This window comes from Gopherus evgoodei, chromosome 2 (genome assembly GCF_007399415.2).
Source record: "Gopherus evgoodei ecotype Sinaloan lineage chromosome 2, rGopEvg1_v1.p, whole genome shotgun sequence".
Lineage (NCBI taxonomy): Eukaryota > Metazoa > Chordata > Testudines > Testudinidae > Gopherus > Gopherus evgoodei.
Genome location: NC_044323.1, coordinates 154,052,931 through 154,072,348, shown reverse-complemented (window position 1 = coordinate 154,072,348; position 19,418 = coordinate 154,052,931). Strand labels below are relative to the sequence as shown.

The following is a 19,418-nucleotide window of genomic DNA, read 5'->3' as shown; positions in this document are numbered from 1 at the left end:
TCAAATATTATTTGACTCATGACAAAATAGCAGAGCTGGCAACAGATAAACTGAGGTGAGGTAGCGTAAGGCCTGGTCTACACTACGAGTTTATACCAAATTTAGCAGAGTTAAACCGAATTAACCCTGCACCCATCCACACAACGAAGCCCTTTATTTCAATGTAAAGGGCTCTTAATACCGATATCTGTACTCCTCCCCGATGAAGGGAGTAGCGCTGAAATCGGTATTGCCATTTCGGATTAGGGTTAGTATGGCTGCAATTCGATGGTATTGGCCTCCGGGGGCTATCTCACAGTGCACCATTGTGACCGCTCTGGACAGCAATCTGGAGTTGGATGCACTGGCCAGGTAGACAGGAAAAGCCCCACAAACTTTTGAATTTCATTTCCTGTTTGCCCAGCGTGGAGAGCTGATCAGCACAGGTGACCACGCAGAGCTCATCAGCACAGGTAACTATGTAGTCTGAGAATCGAAAAAGAGCTCCAGCATGGACCGCATGGGAGATACTGGATCTGATCGCTATATGGGGAGAGGATTCCGTGCCATCAGAACTCCATTCCAAAAAACGAAATGAAAAAACATTTGAAAAAATTTCCAAGGCCATGATGGAGAGAGGTCACACCAGGGATTAAGTACAGTGCCGTGTGAAAATTAAGGAGCTCAGACAAGCCTACCAGAAAACCAAAGAAGCAAACGGAAGGTCCAGGGCAGGGCCGTAAACATGCCGCTTCTACGCTGAGCTGCATGCAGTTCTAGGGGGGGTCCTCCACTACTACCTCACCCCTGTCTGTGGATTCCGAGGTGGAGGTAATCTTAGCCTTGCCTGAGGATTCTGCGGACGGGGAAGATGAGGAGGAGGAAGAGAAGGGCGACCTTGCAGAGAGCACACAGCACTCCATTCTCCCCAACAGCCAGGAGCTTTTTCTCAGCCTGAGAGAAGTACCCTCCCAGCCTTCCCAAGCCACTGTCCCAGACCATGAAGCCATGGAAGAGACCTCTGGTGAGTGTACCTTTGTAAATATAAAACATGGTTTAAAAGCGAGCGTTTTTTAATGATTAATTTGCCCTGAGGACTTGGGATGCATTCGCAGCCAGTACAGTTACTGGAAAAGTCTGTTAATATGTCTGGGGATGGAGCAGAAATCCTCCAGGGACATCTCCATGAAGCTCTCCTGTAGGTACTCCAAAAGCCTTTGCAGAAGGTTTCTGGGCAGGGCAGCCTTATTCGTCCTCCATGGTAGGACACTTGACCACACCATGCATGTAGCAAGTAATCTAGTATCACTGCATGACAAAGCCTAGCTGCGTATGGTCCCGGTGTTTGCTGGCATTCAAGCAACATCCATTCTTTATCTCGCTGTGTTATCCTCAAGAGAGTGATATAGTTCATGGTAACCTGGTTGAAATACAGGAATTTAATTAAGGGAACAGAGATGGCAATTCCTACTGGGCTGTTTGCTTCCCTGCAGTTAGCCAAGCAGAGGGAGCCGGGGGGGATTGGCGCTGAGCTTTTTTGCGTTTGGCTAGCAGAGATCTTCCCTGCTACCAGCCACACAGTGGGGGAGGAGGGTGGCTAGCAGAGATCTTCCATGATACCAGCCACGCGGTGGGGGGAGGAGTAAAGCGATCATCCCAGAGAATTGGATGGGGGGGGGTTCTGGTGCTGCATGTTAACAGGAAAGAAGCAGCACTCAAAGGGCTTTGCTTGCTATTTGGGAAAGGAGGGCACTGGATATATGAAGGTTGCAGAAGCGGAAAGACAATGGCTTACCATGGCCGCATGCAAGCCGAATTCTGATGCCTGGACCTGTGTCTGTGATCTCTAACACCAAAGCCGCAGGCACTCAATATTAATATGCAAAAATGTGACTTTGTACTGAAATCACATGTGCTATGTAAGGTGAATAGTGGTGTTCACCGTGAAAGAGTATAACCATTGTTCTGTAAAATGTATCTTTTTAAATACTTCTCTCCTTTTTTTCCCTCCCTCCTGCTGCTGCAAATTTTTCAAGTCTCCCTCCTCCGTCCTGAAGGCTATCTCAGATAAGGCGGTGGAAAAAAAAGACGCGAGACGAAAATGTTCTCGGAAATCATGGAAGTGACCCGCAATGAAAGAGCTCATCTGAATGAGTGGAAGGATGTGGTATCAAAGTACAGGAAAAATGCCAGTGACCGTGAGGACATGAGGGACGAATGTGAGGAGAGGAGGGACGAACGTGAGGAGAGGAGGGACACTCGAGATAAGAGGTGGCGGCAGGAAGATCAGAGGTGTAGGCAGGAAGATCAGCGGTGGCGGGATGCAACGCTGGGGCTGCTGTGTGATCAAACTGACATGCTTCGGCATCTGGTGGAGTTTCAAGAACGGCAGCAGGATCACAGAGTGCCGCTGCAGCCCCTGTATAACCACCCTCCCTCCTCACCATGTTCCATCGCCTCCTCACCCAGACATGTAAGAACGCGTGGGGGGAGGCTCCGTGCACCCGCCCACTCCACCCAAGTGGACAGCCCAAGCAAAAGGCTGTCATTATTTTGAAATTTTTTAGTGGCCTTTTCCTTCCCTCCTATCCTCCTCCCAAACCACACCCAGGCTACCTTGTCAGTTCTCTCCCTCTTTTTATAATGAATTAATAACGAATACATGCTTTTTAAATGATAGTGACTTTATTTCCTTAAGCAAGCTGTAATCGAAGGGGGAGGGTGGGTTGCTTACAGGGAATGAGTCAATCAAGGGAGTGGGGTGTTTCATAAAGGAGAAACAAACAGCAGTCACACCGTACCTTGGCCCGTGATGAAACTGGTTTTCAAAGCTTCTCTGATGTGCATGGCTTCCTGGTGTGCTCTTCTAATCACCCTGGTGTCTGGCTGAGCGTAATCAGTGGCCAGCTGATTTGCCTCAGCCTCCTACCCTGCCATAAAGGTCTCCCCTTACTCTCACAATGATTGTAGAGCACACAGCAAGCAGCAACAACAAAGGGGACATTGGTCTGGCTGAGGTCTGAGCGAGTCAGTAATATGTGCCAGCGTGCCTTTAAATGGCCAAATGCACATTCTACCACCATTCTGCACTTGCTCAGCCTATAGTTGAACAACTCCTGACTACTGTCCAGGCTGCCTGTGTATGGCTTCATGAGCCATGGCATCAAGGGGTAGGCTGGGTCCCCCAGGATGACTACAGGCATTTCAACATCCCCAACTGTTATTTTCTGGTCTGAGAAGTAATTCCCTTGCTGCAGCCATTTAAACAGAGTAGTGTTCCTGAAGACGCGAGCGTCATGAACTCTTCCCGGCCATCCCAGTGGATGTTGATGAAACGTCCCTTGTGATCCACTATTGCTTGCAGCACCATTGAAAAGTACCCGTTGCAGTTTATGTACTGGGTGCCCTGGTGCTCCAGTGCCAAGATAGGGATATGGGTTCCATCTATCGCCCCCCCACAGTTAGGGAATCCCATTGCAGCAAAGCCGTCCACTATGACCTGCACATTTCCCAGAATCACAACCTTCCGTAGCAGCAGCTTAGTGATTGCTTTGGCTACTTGCATCACAGCAGCCCCCACAGTAGATTTGCCCACTCCAAATTGATTCCCGACTGACCGGTAGCTGTCTGGCGTTGCAAGCTTCCAGAGGGCTATTGCCACTCGTTTCTCAACTGTGAGGGCTACTCTCATCTTGGTATTGTGGCATTTCAGGGCAGGGGAAAGCAAGTCACAAAGTTCCATGAAAGTTCCCTTACGTATGTGAAAGTTTCGCAGCCACTGCGAATCGTCCCACACCTGCAACCCTATGCGGTCCCACCAGTCTGTGCTTGTTTCCCGGGCCCAAAATTGGCATTCAATGGCTAGAACCTGCCCCATTACCAGCATGATCTCCAAAGCGCAGGGGCCCGTGGTTTGAGAGAATTCTGTGTCCATGTCCTCATCACTCTTGTTGCCGCACTGCCATAGCCGCCACCTCCTCGCCTGGTTTTGCAGGTCCTGGTTCAGCATAGACTGCACGAGAATGCGCAAGGTGTTTACAACATCCATGACTGCTGTCTTCAGCTGAGCAGGCTCCATGCTTGCTGTGCTATGGCGTCTGCACAGTTCATCCAGGAAAAAAGGCGCGAAACGGTTGTCTGTTGCTTTCACAGAGGGAGGGGTGAGGCTGTACCCAGAACCACCCATGACAATGTTTTTTTCCCCATCAGGCACTGGGATCTCAACCCAGAATTCCAATGGGCGAGGGAGACTGCGGGAACTGTGGGATAGCTATTGGATAGCTACCCACAGTGCAATGCTCCAGAAATCGACACTAGCCTCGGTACATGGACGCACACCACCGAATTAATGTGCTTAGTGTGGCCGCGTGCACTCGGCTTTATACAATTTGTTTTAAAAAACTGGTTTCTGTAAAATCAGAATAATCGCGTAGTGTAGACATACCCTAAGTGACTTGCCCAAGGTCCACAGTAAATTTTTGGCAGAACCAAGACTTGAACCCAGGAGCTCTCTCTCTAGTTATGAGTAATTGCTTCTTTATCTAGGAGATAATCAAAACACCAGGAAACTTAAGAAAATATATTGAATATAAAAGTCTGTGATATAAAAAAGCAAAACACACCCTCAAAAAGCAATTTAAAAAAAAGATCTACAATGCTGGACTGAAGGGAGGGAAATCATTTGCTGCAGCAAATCAGTTATTTTCAGATGTAGATAACACATCCACATGACACGAGCAAACTAACAGTTTGCTGGCAACAGCCAATTCACAATAGCTACCAGTCTCTTAATCAATGTTCCACTGCCATTGGCATAAGATAACTTCATCCATGTCCTTGTCAAAGTGCAGAACATTCAGGACATAAAATATAGACGTATATATACACTTTATTTTCTCCTTGGAGAATTTATGTACCGTTACATTCCATTATTTTTTTCCAGCTGAACATTTAAATAATGTTGAATCCGTGATCACTAAACCAAACCTTTTTTTGTTCAGCAAGGTGAAGTTCTTTGACCCCTCCCATTCCTGCCCCCAGGTGCTTGTAAATATATGACAAATTACCCTATAATGCTGATAAATTATTACTGGTATGCCTTGACTTCTAATTAAATGTTTGGAGATGGCAGCTGATTAATCATATTTCTGGCAACTGGCATCAGTTTCTAACTCTGGTACACAAGATTAGATCTTTAAAATTCTAGGAGGCAAATATGCCAGCATTCAGATAGCGCATTAGCGTGACCTTTTGTTTACATAATGGCGTAGGTGCAAAATGCGGTGAATGATAAATTAAACATACCAGTTCACAATAAAGCCCACCTCATGGCATCTCAGACACAACTGGAATTCTGCAAGACCAAAAGGTGTCAAATTCAATTTTTTTTTCCAGAAAATACTCTCCTCCCCACACACATCTTATAATTAGCCTGTGGAACTCATTGTTCCAGGAAATTGCAAAGGTCCCAATTTTTAAAGGTATTTAGCTTCCTAAAGATGCAGATTGACCCCAGCAGGATGTTCAAAAGTGCCAAGTTTTGGAAAGGCTAGGAAACCTTAATGCATTGAGCAGGGCTGGCTCTAGAGTCCCATTAGGGGAGGGCAAGTAGTTATTTTTAGAGCCCTAGTTTGCTATTTTAAAACAAATAACCTTCCAAGGTTAGTTATACCCCTGGAAAATCTTGGATATTTAGAGTTTAAAAGAGTAAAAATTGGCTACTGTGTCCATATTTTGCTGATTTATACTTTATATAAGTGATGAGGACTCTCCGATTCGTTGCTATTACACTGCTTAACTGGACAACTTTGTACATATTTTGGCCTGACAATAATGTGGGGACCTTCAAGATCATTTTGGGGCAAATGTCCCCCTTCCTACTTCCCTTCCTCCTCCAATAGTGCCCAGCCTGGCTTTAGGGCATGATCCAACCTCAAATGAATCTACAGAGGGGTTTAGGGTTAATTTTATTGAGTGTTTAGGAAAGAATATGCAGTGCTACAAATCATCATTCATAACTCTACCAACAATGCAATAGTAACAAATATGATAATGGACTGATTGTTTTTTAAGAGTGACATTATGCAGTGATGGAGTATAGTTGTAGCCATGTCGGTCCCAAGATATTAGAGATACAAAGTGGATGAGGTAACATCTGTTACTGGACCAGTCTCTGTTGGTGAGAGACAAGCTTTCAAGTCACACAGAGCTCTTCTTCAGGTCTCCTGGTCCAATTAAAAATATTACTTTGTCTCTCTATTATGCAGTGATACAGTCCTGATTACCTATTGGACAGGGTGGAGGGCACGGATCAGTGTTCACTTCGCACTCCCTGTCAGTACCTGGACAAGCTGGGGAAGGTAATGATCCAACCAGCGAACCAAATTCAGTGATGAATCATGGTCACATGCCACCTGAAGCACGTTGAGTTTACACTAAGAAGAACTGGGCAGGGTATTGCCATGTCAGAGGAGGAACTTCCTTACACCAGCCATGGTGTTCTGACCTGGAGATTTTCTTTAAGTGAAAAAACAATTCTGTCTTTACTCACTTAACAACCCTACCATAGTGATTAATATTCAAACATTTTCATGTGATGGTTTCTTTTCAAGTGAGTGTATACGATGAGTATTGACACATAGTAGAGATATCCAGGTATTTAATTCTCCTATATTTCCTTTTCCATGAACTGGATGTGTTAATTTTCCCATAACAATTATCTCCCCATATCTTATGAACCATTCCTCCAGTTAGGGGGGATTTAAAAAAAACAAAACAAAACTATTTTCCAATAAGAAGTTACCAATAAGTTTAGCGACTGCTATCACATGAAATATTAATTCTTGGTTTCTCTGAGTGTGACCATTTGTACTTGGAAGATTTTAATTGTACAAGCAGCACATATTTGAAAAGGAACAACTCTTTGTGCTATCCTGTTCCTTTAAATGTTTGGTTGCACTGTAGTCCACCTCCTTAGCGAAAATCTGACTTTGGTTTTGGATCCTGTTTCTATAAAGACAGAGCAACAAACAGCTGGATTTCTATCAGCTACTCCTGTGTCCATCTTCTTCTCTGCCGGGACCAAATATAACACTCTAAATGTGCAGCACTACAAACTGGAGTGTCTGCAGGATAGTAGTGATGAGAAAACACTCTTAAAAATGACATGGGTATTCATTCCATTTACCTGTGACTAATAAGACTAGAAAATGAAATTTCTAGCAAACCATTAGGTCTCCTTAATAAAACACTTCAGACGGTAAAGCAGAAGACATAACACAGTGCCTTTAATATCCAAAGTGAGTTATAGAATGTCATTTGAAGTGGAGAACAATCTATTAATCTTAGTAACTCAGACAGTGAAAGAGTAAAACATGAAATCCTCAAAGTCCGAATGGTTAATCACCATCTGAAGCTGTATATGAAATGCATGCCACTCAGTCTGGGTGTAAGTTATTTTAATTAAAACATTGCCAGCATCACCTTAAGTGCTTAAGCTCTGATAGTGAAAAATCCAAATAATGAATACACTCTACACTTTCATTTAAGGATTTCAAAGCACCTTAAACATGGCTGAAGCCTCACACCACCCTTGTGAAGTATAACATACCCAAGGTCCACAGAATGAGTCTGGGGCAGAAACAGAACCCATAAAAAAAAAGAGAGACTTGCCCAAGGTCGAACAGCAGACCCAAGAATAGAGCCTGGGTCTTCTTATTTCTAAGGCCACTGGACAACACAGTCTCCCGTAAGAATTAATACTCCTGGGCCATTGCACCATAGGTTCTCAATCTTTCCCATAGTGTGACCCTGTGTTACAATAAGATAAAGTTTTAGACACTGCCCCTTCCTTCCACACCGTTCCATGTAGCCATAAAAAAGCCTGTTGCTTAGTGTCACCACACACAAAGGTTCTCCCTGTATCTTGGCTTGCGATTAAGCATTCATGAAGAGAATGATAACTACACGGAAAGAGGAGAAAAGGAAAATGTAATAAGCATTTATGAGGACTTCTTTCCAGGAAAGAAAGGGGATGGTGTCATAGTATCTTTCCCCAATCTGAACCTTAGAGTCCAAAAGTTGGGGTACCAGCATGAATTCCTCTAAGCTTAATTACCTGCATAGATCTGATAAGCTGCCACCAACCAGGAATTCCAGTGCCTGATACACTGTGGTCCCCCCAAAACCTTCCCTGGGGACCCCCAAGACCCAGACCCCCTGGATCTTAACACAAGGAAAGTAAACGCCTTTCCTCACTGTTGCCTCTCCTAAGATTTACCTCCCTGGGTTACCCTGGAAGATTACCATGATTCAAACTCCTTGAATCTTAAAACAGGGAGCAATGTCCCTTCCCCCCCACTTCCCCTTCCTCCCTCACCCAGAGGCAATACAGATTCAAGCTCCGTGAGTCTAAAACAAAGGGATTCCCCCTTCCCCCTCCCTTCCTCTTCCCTGTTAAATACAGACTCAATTCCCTTGAGCCTCAACAAGGGGAAAAAATCAAACAGGTCTTAAACACAAAACTTTTAATAAAAAGAAAGAAAAAGAGTAAAAGTTATCTCTGCAATTTAGATGGTAAAAGTTACAGGGTCTGTCAGCTTATAGAAACTGGAGAAAAAGCCTTCTCCAGCAGAAATACAGTTTAAAATACTTCCAGCCAAATACACATTAAAACTCTACCAGCCAGATACACATTTGCAAATAAAGAAAACCAATTTAAAAGACTACAACCGCCTGTTCCTTAATACTCACTATTCTGAATATATAGAAGACTGTAGCAGAGAGATTGGCAAGAAACCTGGTTGCACGTCTAGTCCCTTCCAGGACCCAGAGAGAACAAAGCCAAACCCCAAAAACACAAACAAAGGCTTCCCTCCACCGAAATTTGAAAGTATCTTGTCTCCTGATTGGTCCCCTGGTCAGGTGTTTGGTTCCCTGTTTGTTAACCCTTTACAGGTCAAAGAGACATTAACCCTTAACTATCTGTTTATGACAGATGGAGCATCCAAAAAAATACAGGTTTTCTTTGAAAGCATTCTCCATTGCCTCATCTACCTAGCAAAGCACTTCACTTCAATGTAACTGTTCAGGTGCATGAACGCAAATTTCAATCCTCTGTTAGATTCAAACCTTATATGACTCCCATCACCAGACTACCTGAGCACCTGACAAGTAATTTATCCTCACAACACACTGTTGAGGAAGGAAGTATTATGATCCCCGTTTCCAGACTGGAAACTGGGAGACAACAAAATTTTCTGTCTTGTCCAAGGACACACAGAAAGTAAGTGGTAGAACTGGGGACTGAACCCAGATTCTCAATGAAGCTAGACAGAAAATGTATTTTTCCCCATGCCCTCGACACTGTAATTTTCAATTTTTCATCAAAAAACTGTAAACTAAAAATGAATTTTCAGAAGTTTTTGACATTTTCTTTTTAAGCCAAACTTTTTCAGGTTTTTGGATTTTTCCAATTAAATAATCAAAAGTTTTTGAGGAGAGCATATACTTTCTATGAAGATTTTTGTTTAATCCAACCCCTATTTTCCATCTGACCCAAGTTTCAATGGAAAATGTTAGACTATTCCTAGCCCTATTCCTGAGTGCTACTCAGGTGCCTTAACCACAAAGCTATTTTTCCACACAGTCACTTTAGAGACTTTCATGGCTGAATGCTGTCAGATAGTACACACCTCCACTAGCAGAAAGGAGAATATTAAAACAATCAGAAGGTAAATCCAAGATGCCACAAAGACCTTCTCAAATGACATCTGAGTGCATCTCAACTACAACCTGGGTTTCACTGTGCTAATTCTTCTCTTTATAGTAATAACATAATTCCTGCCATTTATTACATAACCTTCCAGCTCCTCTCAAAAAAAGGGTAGCAACACCTAGTAAACTTAAACAGGCTATGATGAGTTTTCAAAGCAGAGAACAGGAATTACAGTTCATTTGTGAGCAGGTTCTCCTAGCAAACTATGGGATAATACAATTCATTAATTCCTCATTAAGTTTGGGAAGATGACCTTTTAAATCATAATTAGACAATAAAAAACAGTCTGTCAAGTACGTGCCTATCGACGAGACATCACAAATGAATTTTGTGTATTATAATTGCTAATGGATTATTAATTGGATAGTTTGCTTAATAGGACTGTGCTTACTATTAATAGCATTACAAACAGTACAAGGTGTGAGGAGAAAAAGGTAGTTAATGATCCCTTACTTTTTAAGAATTAATATATATAAAAGGATCCAATGTGCGAACCACATGATCAGCAACAACAACCTCTTTTCTGTTTCCTTTCTTTTTTCTTGTCCTTTGTGTACTTACATTCAGATGTAGTTTGATGGCAATTCTATGTGTCCATATAGTGGAGTATTTTATGTTCTCTAAGATACAATGACATTACTAATGTATCTATTTTGTCTCCAAATATATAACATGATACTTAGGCCAGATTTTCAAAGTTTTTTTAGGCATCTAAAAATGTTTATAGGCACTTAGTGGGATTTTAAAAAATGACTAAAAAGGATACACAACTACCCACCCCAAATACAAACCCGCCATTAGCCCATGGTTACATAGTCGGGATGGCTAGCCCATGATGACACTTGCTACTGTCTGAGCTACCATTGCTACACTGCTATTTTTAGCACACTAGCTCAGTGATCGCTAGTATGAGTATGCTTATGCAAGCTGGGAATCACACGTCCAAGAGTAGACATAAGCATAGTATTACACCACAGCACTAGTCTCTAACTGACTTCTGTTAACTTTGCAAGAGATAGTTTGGACATCAAAAAACTGTAAACTAAGAATGAATTTTCAGTTTTATTCAGTTTGTCCTCAGATAAAGTGAGGCATATTTCTTCCACTGAGGACTTTGGCCAATTAAAGCCTTCAGGCTTTAACTAGTTGTGTTCAATGGCTTAGGCAAAGAGGGTTGATGGTCTCACTCCAGTTCCCCATGGGCAGGCATCCTTATAAAAATCACCACTCCACTTATTCGTAAGCTTTCACTCTTGACCCTACTCCACAGGGTTAGTGGTTCTGTTAATGGATCAGTACAGTCAAAGCTTTGAGACCGACAACAGAGACAAACCAGCACTCTTAGTCAAATTATTAGGAGTGGATTTCTCCCCTTTACAAAGAGTACGTGCAAAGTAGGGTGACCATACGTCCCGTTTTGGTTAGAACAGTCTCATTTTTAAGCCCTGTCCCAGCAATCCCACTACCACCCCCTGCCTACTTTTTTTCAAAAAAGTGGGATGCGGTGTGGAGGAACATCGGGCAGATGCTAGACCCATGCAGGGGGGAGGCATGGCTGAGGTGGGGAAAGGGAGAGGCATCATTCCAGCATGCAGAGGGTCAGCAGGGTTCCACCACCTGGCAACAACCATGTGGGGGTGGAGGGCTTGGCCGAGTGGCTTGGGGTGTCCCGTTTTCCATTTGGGAAATACGGTCAACCTAGTGAAAAGTCTAGGCACCACTTCATCAGGATTAAATGGGATGTAAGTGTTGAAAGGATACTATGTGGTTTCTGCACAGGAGTGGATTTCCCCTATCTGAAATAGTAGCTTACTCAAGTACTTCAAGAATATATTGTTAATGTGAGAGGGCCTGAATCTGCCCCATCTAAGTCTGTGGGAATTTGGATTAGGCCTTGAATAAGGCTTTTATGTATGTCAAGTACACAGGTTTGTATAGATTGTATCTCACCTGAACGCCTCTGGGGTTGCCCTTTCTTGTATCAGAATGCTAGATTTAGTGCGAAAAACCATTGTTTCAGGTAGTACGTAAATTGGGCAAGTAATATAAGAACATAAGAACAGCCACACTGGGTCAGACCAAAAGTCCATCTAGCCCAGTATCCTGTCTTCCGACAGTGGCCTGTGTCAGGTGCCCGTGAGAACATGAACAGAAAAGGTAATCATCAAGTGATCCATTTACAGCTTCTGGCAAACAGAGGCTAGGGATACCATCGCTGACCATTCTGCCTAATAGCCATTGATGATCCTCCATGAACTTATCTATATGAGTGACCTATTGCTAGGACAGGTTGCATGAATTAGCTTTACCACAGAAATCATAGTAAGACCAATGCTGTTCCACAGAAGGCCCGATTCTCATTTACACTAAGGGCTTGTCTACATCACAAAGTTGCAGCGCTGGTGAGGGGGTTACAGCGCTGCAACTTAGGAGGTGTACACATCTGCAGGGCATCACCAGCGCTGCAACTCCCTGTTTGCAGCGCTGGCCGTACTCCCGTTTTGTCTCGGGTGTAGAGGATCCAGCGCTGGTGATCCAGCGCTGGTAATCAAGTGTAGACACTTACCAGCGCTTTTCTTGACCTCCGTGGAATAAGCAGGTATCCCAGCATACCTGAGGAAGCGTCTGGTAATCAAGCAGGTCTCCTTCCCCGGTTTGCAGGGGGGTTCGGGGAACGCGAGAGCAAACCACGGCGAAGCTGGTCTCCTTCCCGGTTTGCTCTCGCGTTCCCCGAACTCCGTGCAAGCAGGTGTCCTTCCCTGCGGTTTGCAGGGGGGTTCGGGGAACGCGAGAGCAAACCGCGGCGAAGCTGGTCTCCTTCCCCGGTTTGCTCTCGCGTTCCCCGAACCTCCGTGCAAGCAGGTCTCCTTCCCTGCGGTTTGCTCTCGCGTTCCCCGAATCTCCGAGCAAGCAAGTCTCCTTCCCTGCGGTTTGCAGGGGGGTTCAGGGAACGCGAGAGCAAACCGCGGCAAAGCTGGTCTCCTTCCCCGGTTTGCTCTCGCGTTCCCCGAACCCCCCTTGAAGCCGCCCAACAGCACTGCAGTGTGGCCACATCTAACACCACTTGCAGCGCTGGTTGCTGTAAGTGTGGCCACTCTGCAGCGCTGGCCCTATACAGCTGTACTAATACAGCTGTAACAACCAGCGCTGCAAAATTGTAGATGTAGACATACCCTAAGACTAACACCACTCTGGCAGTGTAAAGGGTAATTAAGTCAATGTAAACATAATGTATACCCACTGTAAGTGTCCCTTTATACTTCTAGAGCGATGTAAAAGGACAACCATATAAAAGACAATCAGGCCAAAAGAATCTAATCCCTTTGCTACTTTACCAAAGCAGGTTGTGAGTTTAAAAAAAAAATAGCAGTCCTATTGGTTAGAGATCTGCAGGAGAAGAATGTCAGCATGAGCCGTGCAAAAGCAGATTGCTTCTCCAAAAGTGAAATGGTCAATATATCTTTTCTTCTTCCTTTGGACTGTCAGAGAATAAACTGCATTTTCTGATGTGTATCCAAGTTAATAAGCAGAGGAGGTGGAAATACAGGGAACTTCCACAAGAGACATGGCTCTTAGCCAGCATCAAACTCAACTTCAAGACCACTAAATAGAAGTAAAAAGTCAAAAACCTAAAAGAGTCTGTGATGTTAGAAGACAATAACAGCTGCTAATAAATACTAGGTCTGAAAATTCTTAAAGAGGTAAAGTGGAAACACATTTCAAAGCCAGAGTCCAACTGGTGTTCTCTTTCGTACCGTACATCAAGAAGTGCATTGAGTTAGTAAGGGGGCAAGCTTGTGGATAAAGCATCTTAGATTCACTCATTTGTTAAAGTCACAGGGTCCAAAGTTTCTGAGCTTCAAAGTCCAGAGGAATTCCCGCCAGAGCATAAGATGATTTAAGTTCTTCCTTACACCTTCTGTCACTGACGACCTCCTAAATTCCCACAAATGAGCCATAAAAATATCAAATGTAAATAGATTTTAAAGGGCAAGTTTGGAGGAACATATAATTGGATACCTTTGGTGTTCCATTCACTTTTCAATGGACTTTGCAGTCTGCCAATTCAAGGGATCAGAACAGATAACAAACTTAACCCCCATGAGTATGTCTGGGTATACAATGAGATGGAAGGGGCAAAAACATATCCTCCCTTTTGACAGGGCCAGCTTGAGATGTTCATCCAGGATAATACTGAAGGTGTTAGGGTTATTAAGAGGAACGTATAATAGAAAGGAAACATGATCTTGTGTCTATGGCATGGAACTCGGATTCAAGAGAACTGGATTCCATTCCTTGCTTTGCCACAGACGTCCTGTGTAACTTTGGAAAAGCCACTGGATCTCTCTGTGCTAATGTCTCACCGGTAAAATTGGAATAATAATAATTCCATTGTTTGTCTCATCTTTTGACTGGGGAGGAGCCGTCTCTCACTAAGTATATGCTCAGCACCTAGTGAAATCCATGCTCATCTCATTTCCAGGCCACGTAGGCACTGTTGTGGCATTAATAGAAACTGTGATTTTTTTTTCCATGTGGAGATGCATGTTCAATGTCAGAAACATTATCAGTTGGTTACTGACCTGATTAGCATTGCTTCTAGCACAAGCGACTTGGGGCTGAGTCCTGCACATAGCTGAGAATATAGCATGAGTTTCAACAGGAGTTGAGGGTTCTCAGGAATGCATAACTAAGTCATTGTAATTTAAACTGAAGGCAAGTGTGAACAGCAAAATCCATGGGTAGATTGCATTGCAGCAACTGCATTCCATCTCCTAATGCAAAAATCTCCTTACAGCATGTTGAGTTTGAATTCAGCTCATGCTCTGCCATCAGGTTTGCAGAGCAGGGAAGTTTTTGAGAATGTAGCAAAGCAGGATCCAGTTTAACAGGCAACAGACCTGACTGAGCATGTGATATATTGAACTAAAAGCAAAAAGTGGGGGAGGAATTGTGGACCTGGATGCCCTGAGGAGAGCTGGATTGGCTGCAGCTGTTGGCAATCTAAATGAGTCACACAAAATTCCCCCTGGCATCTCGTGGGGGCCACCCACTATCTTTACCTTGGTTGCCTTTTCTTCCACTCTGGATAAATGCTACATGGGATGATCAGGGCTTTTTGTTTAAGCAGTTTAAAAAGAAAACCTCTCAGTTCCTTCTGTCAGCTAAAACTCCAGCGACAGAAAGTCAAAGTCAAATAGCAGGTGCCACTGTAGTTAATGTCAAAACTTTCTTCACAGTGACTGTGGAGTCTCACTGGGACATGGCTGGTGGCATCAGGCAATACTGGTGGAGAGTGACACTGAATATTTCTCTGTTACTGCCTGGCATTGTTTCTGGGGCTGGTACAGCATCAATTTGTAGCAACTGATTATAGTCTGGCAATATAACAGTGGCTGCAACTGCCCTTTCTTCTCACTCTGACATATGCACTCTATTTCTTTATTATTACAACTATTCATATTACCCATTATGGAGCTTTTCATCCAAAAAAATTAATCTCTCAGGTCCCCTTTGAATCATTCTAGCAAAAGTCGAAGCATTATCCACAGATTATACAGGAGTGGCATAGATAAACACTATCCATGCATATTTCAAACATTAAACCTTAAGACTTGGATTTTCAAGAGAGTCTAAAGGGGTTAAGTAAGGGAGGTGGCAAGTACCACTATTCCCATTTTAGAGATGGACAAAGTGAGGTTAGGTGACTTGCCAATGGGCACACAGCAAGACATAGTGGAAACACAGTGAGAATGAATGAGTCTCCATTAGTTCTCCTTTAAGTCTTCCTCTTTCCCCCACCAACTTCTCCATTGTCCCTTCTACTCTACCAGTTTAGTACTTTGGTCTATTTTATATGCCATGTTCAGGTCCTGCCCAGCCATTCTACCCCTGATTATGATCAGAAATGTGTACAGGTTTTGTAGAGCCCTTATCATAACCTAGTCCCAGATTTGGACCTTAGCGTCCAAAATATGGGGGTTAGCATGAAAACCTCCAAGCTTAGTTACCAGCTTGGACCTGGTAAAGCTGCCACCATCCAAAAAATTAGAGTGTTTTGGGGAACTCTGGTCCCCCCAAAAACCTTCCCTGAGGACCCCAAGACCCAAATTCCTTGAGTCTCACAACAAAGGGGAATAAACCATTTCCCTTCCCTTCTCCCTTCCAGGTATTCCCTCCCTGGGTTCCTGGAGAGATAAACAGAAGCAAACTCCGTGAATCTAAACAGAGGGATTCCACCCTCCCCGTTTCCAGCCTTGAAAAACAGAAGTACCGAGAGCTAATCTTTCTTCCCCCCTCACCCAGAGGGAATGCAAAGTCAGGCTAGTAAATTTAACACACACAGATTTCCCCCTGACTTCTTCCTCCCACCAATTCCCTGGTGAGCACAGACTCAATTCCCTGGAGTTCCCCACTAAAGAAAACTCCAACAGGTCTTAAAAAGAAAGCTTTATGTAAAAAAAAAGAAAAATACATAAAAATGGTCTCTCTGTATTAAGGTGACAAATACAGGGTCAATTGCTTAAAAGAAATATGAATAAACAGCCTTATTCAAAAAGAATACAATTCAAAGCACTCCAGCAACTACACACATGTAAAATACAAAAAACCATATAAATCACTATCTGATCTTTTGTACTTACAACTGGGAAACAGAAGATTAGAAAGCAAGAGACAGAAATCCTCCCATAACCGAGAGAGACAGGCATAAGACAAAGAACTCAGACACAGCTTCTTTCCACCCAGACCTGAAAAAGTCAGGTTTCCTGATTGGTCCTCTGGTCAGGTGTTTCAGGTTACTTCTTTCCAGGTGTAAGAGACATTAACCCTTAGCTATCTGTTTATGACAGCCCTAATTTGGGAATATTAGATAGAAATGGGGTTTGATTCTGGAAACCCTTAATCACACGACTTCTCCTGTCATCTTCAGTGTGACTGAGGAAGGGTTTTCAGAATCAAAGGCCAAATTTACAAAGGGATTGTGACTCCTAAAGATGCAGATTCTAGTGAGATTTAGAAAAGCTGCTAAGCATGCTTGGTGCCAAATGCCCATTGACTTTTAATGGGAGTTAGGTGACTAACTTGTTTGGGTGCTTCTGTAAATCCATGTTGGAGCCTACTTTATTTTAACTTTCAAAGACCTTCACAGCCTGTTCCCATGCTACCTATAATCTCTCATTCTCTACTGAGAGGTCATTGCCAGCCTATATTGCCCCGTTGTTCCATTTCCAAAGAAGCATCTTCATATTGGGAGGAGTCCCCAGTAAACATTGGCAAAGCTACCTAATTGTGAACCTTCTAAACTCTGCTCAAAACTCTTTCCCACAGTGCCTACAAAACACTTGACAATGGCTAGGCTGCTCATGTACGGAGACCATTGTCTACCATGCTGACCAATGTGATCTCACTGATTCCATGTACTCCATCTCTCTCTGTGTTCCTCTGCTGTCTCCTGTTTCATAGACTGTAAACTCTTCGGTGTAAAGATCATCTTTTTGTACAGCACCTCACACAATGGGGTCCTAGTCCATGGCACTCTTAGGCACTACAGCAATACAAAATAATTCATAAGAGGAGGTTACTCACCTAGTGCAGTAACTGACGTTCTTTGAGATGAGTGTCTCTGTGGGTGCTCCACTCCAGGTGTCGGTGCGCCCCTGTGCCTTTGATCGGAGATTTCTGCAGCAGTACTTGTACCGGCCACGCATGCACAGAGCCTGCCCCCCTGCTCTAAATATACCTCTTAGTGAGCATGCACGACCAGTTCCCTCAGTTCCTTCTCTACAACGAAGGCTACCCCAACTCCGAAGTAGAGGGGAGGAGAGTGGGTAGTGAAGCACCCACAGGGACACTCATCTTGAAGAACGTCAGTTACTGCACAAGGTGAGTAACCTCCTCTTCTTCTTTGAGAGATGTCCCTGTGGGTGCTCCACTCCAGGTGACTTTGAAGCAGTATCTCTCAAGGAGGTAGAGACTTCAGATCTGGTAAGAATGCAATAGATAATAGTGCTCTGCCTAATCATGTATCAGAGAGAGGGCCCTGAGTAAGGGCATAGTGTTTAACTAATGTGTGTTCGGAGGACCAAGTGGCTGCTTTACAAATGTCAGTCAATGGCACTTTACGTAAGAAGGCTACAGATTTAGATACAGCTCTAGTGGAATGCGTTCTGATGGATGTTGGAGGTGTAACGTTTTTTATCCGATAGAGTCATATGCAATCGGAGATCCAGTTTGAAAGTCTCTGGATAGGTGAAGATCCCAAGTAGGGGTAGGTGGCTTAATGTCTGGGTATAAGGTTTAGAGTCCGTTAAGGAAACGCTTGATGATGGGATGAGCGAAGACCGAGGTATTGTCGATTGTATCATGAAAGGTTGTGATAGCAGCTAAGTGGACTCTGATGGAGCTGAAGGAAAGGCTGGCGTGCTTGATGTCCAATAGGTAGTCCAATAGGTAGTCGAGTATGCGGGGAAGGGTTGCGGATGTAGGAGACAGTTGTTTAGTTGCACTTCCACTTCCGGAGACAGGTGGTATGGGTGGATTGTGGTCTGCTGTGTAGGAGAACCCTTTGAACTTGGTCGGAACAATCTACTTCATGTTGGGAGAACCATGCCGGTACCAGGTTTTGAGATGAAGCGTGGAGAGATTGGGGTGAAGAAGCCGGCCGTGTTGCTGTGGTAACAGGTTCGGGATGAGAGGCAGTGAGATCAGCGGTCGAATTGAGGAAAGGAAACCACGGTTGTCTCAGCCATGAAGGTGCAATCAAGATCACTGTGGCAAGGTCCGTTCATATCTTTATGAGGACCCTGCATAGAATAAGTCCCAGTGCCATGGGATCATGAATGCGTCTCCGAGGGAGTGTTTGCTCAGTCCCGCCCTGGAGCAAAAATTGAGGCATTTCGTGTTTTTTGCAGTTGCAAATAGGTCTATGGTTGGGTGACCCCAAGTACGAAATATGTTGTAAATGATTCCCTCGTCTATCTCCCATTCGTGCTCCAAAGGGAAACGTCTGCTTAACTCGTCGGCAGTGGCATTCATCATCCCGGGGAGATAAGCAACTGATATGTGGATGTGGTTCGCAAGGCACCAATTCCAGACTTTTATTGCCTCTGAGCAAAGAGAGTGGGAGCGAGCCTCTCCTTGCCTGTTTATGTAGAACATGCAGGCAATGTTGTCAGTCATTATGCGTACATGCTGATTTTTGATTAGTGGCAGGAAGTGGCAGCAGGCATTTCGTACAGCTCGAAGTTCTAGAACATTGATGTGCAGGGAGGTCTTGGAGGGAGACCATAGCCCATGGACTATTTGGTGAGAGATGTGGGCACCCCAGCCTGTGAGAGATGCGTCAGTAGCCATTATCAGAGTTGGGGAGGTCTGGAGGAAGGGGACTCCAGAGCAGAGGTTGGAGGGAACTGTCCACCATAGGAGAGAGTCTTTGACTCGGAAGGGTATGGCCAGAGGTTTGTTTAGCGAGTGCACATTCAGTCTGTAAAGTGTGGCCAGCCAAGCTTGGAAGCACCTCATTTAGAGATGTGCATTCTGGACCATGAAGGTGCACGAGGCCATGTGCCCTAGTAGTTGGAGGCAGTCTCGGGCAGTGACCTGAGGGCTGTCACGAAGTTTCGTAGCCAGTAGCTTTATGGTATTGAATCGGTTGGGTGGGAGA

General features: G+C 44.2%; 1 long non-coding RNA gene across 1 annotated transcript; it reads left to right on the top strand.

Annotated features, from left to right (window-relative positions):
* The first annotated feature begins 322 nt into the window (after positions 1–322).
* Positions 323–19,045, top strand: LOC115645119. Its single transcript, XR_003998649.1, has 3 exons — positions 323–333; positions 7,235–7,237; positions 18,994–19,045. It is a non-coding gene; the product is annotated as an uncharacterized LOC115645119 (long non-coding RNA).
* The last annotated feature ends 373 nt before the right edge of the window (positions 19,046–19,418 follow it).